This window comes from Triticum dicoccoides, chromosome 6B (assembly GCF_002162155.2).
Source record: "Triticum dicoccoides isolate Atlit2015 ecotype Zavitan chromosome 6B, WEW_v2.0, whole genome shotgun sequence".
In the NCBI taxonomy this organism is placed as follows: Eukaryota; Viridiplantae; Streptophyta; class Magnoliopsida; order Poales; family Poaceae; genus Triticum; species Triticum dicoccoides.
This window is the reverse complement of record NC_041391.1, coordinates 137,604,058-137,605,796: the sequence shown is the minus strand read 5'-3', so window position 1 is coordinate 137,605,796 and position 1,739 is coordinate 137,604,058. Positions and strand designations below refer to the sequence as shown.

The window sequence follows — 1,739 nt, the reverse complement described above, 5'->3', positions numbered from 1 at the left end:
GTTAATTCACAATTAACAAATTTCTCTAGTTGGCAAGGTAGCACAAGTACTTACGAGAAGGAGGATCCCAATGGATCGCATCAGCACTTTCGCCAAAACTGTCTTTTTCTAGAGAAAATAACAACCTATGATTTAATTCACAATTAACAAATTTCTCTAGTTGGCAAGGTAGCACAACTATTTACGAGAAGGAGGATCCCAATGGACCGCATAAGCACTTTCACCAAAACTATCTTTTTCTAGAGAAAATAACAACCTAGGAATTAACTCATAATTAACAAATTTGTTTAGTTGGCAAGGTACCACAAGTATTTACGAGAAGGAGGATCCCAATGCACCGCATAAGCACTTTCACTAAAACTGTCTTTTTCCAGAGAAAATAACAACCTAGGAGTTAATTCACAGTTAACAAATTTCTCTAATTGACAAGGTAGCACAAGTACTTACGAGAAGGAGGATCCCAATGCACTGCATATGCACTTTCACCAAAACTGTCTTTTTCTAGAGAAAATAACAACCTAGAAGTTAATTCACAGTTAACAAATATATCTAGTTGGCAAGGTAGCACAAGTACTTACGAGAAGGAGGATCCCAATGCACCGCATAAGCACTTTCACCAAAACTATTTTCTTCTGCAGTAAATAAGAATTAGGCATTGACTAAAAATTTAAAAATTTGTCAACTTGGCAAGGTAGCACAAAGTATTTACTAGAATGTGCATGATCTGCTGCATAAGCACTCGCACCGAAAGCATTTTCTTCTGTATGAAATAACAAATTATATGAGGTGATTCAGACTTGATGCACCATCAACTTGGTAAAGCTAGCACTAGTACTTACGAGAAGATGGAGGTTCACCCCTGTCGCTCGACTCGGGAAAGGCCAAGACGAGCAAGAAAAACACTACTGCTATAAGCTTGATCGTCATGTCTAGATCACGATGAATTGAATTTTGTTGGACGAGGAGGATGGAATGGTCTAGTTGCCTATATATACAACACAACCATTCTTTGGTAGTGGTAGGTAACAAACACCTAATTGTCCTACCATTTACAACATTCCATATATAGTTGCAAACCTTATATGGAAAGAATTTAAATATTACCTATGTTAGTTCATAAGGAAACGTTGTACTCCTCCTATTGCCATAATATCTGCCCGAAGATAATTCGTGAGGAAATGTTTTACTCCTATTCCTTAGTACTGATTAACTGCCATAATTTCTACCATTAAAAACCTGCCATAATTTCTCTCCCCAAAATCACTGGCTTTAATTAATTGCCATAAAAAGAGGGTTTTTACCTCACACACTAGCCTTGAGTGAAACGTCTTGTGCTATATCTGCCTTGCTTATTTTTTCCATAATTTACACTCTGCATTTCCATACATTGAGTCTTCAAAATATTTATTAAAAGGAGTCTTCCAAATGTTGAATTTTAAATTGATTGAATATACATGAACCTTCTTATAGCCTTTCTCCCCCAAACTCTGCTACTTTTCATGTCATGAGTCATGAGTGAAGAGTGTGAGGCCCTGGCTAGTCTCACGGATCAACAGGTAGGGTTTGAGAGGGGATCGGGAAGAACATGATGAGAAAAAGGGGAACCAGAGGAGGAGAAGCAGAACACGGGAGAGATGAGGTTCAATTAGTATTCATTCAACAACCTTCCCTCTCTACAGTCTGTAGCTACAATATAACCACACCACCAGTACACGCTACCAGTCGGACCCACGTTCATA

The 1,739-nt window shown here is 38.1% G+C and overlaps 1 pseudogene; it reads right to left on the bottom strand.

Moving 5' to 3' along the window:
* LOC119320494 overlaps positions 1-927 on the bottom strand; it is a 3,561-nt pseudogene extending 2,634 nt beyond the window's left edge.
* Positions 928-1,739: the final 812 nt, after the last annotated feature.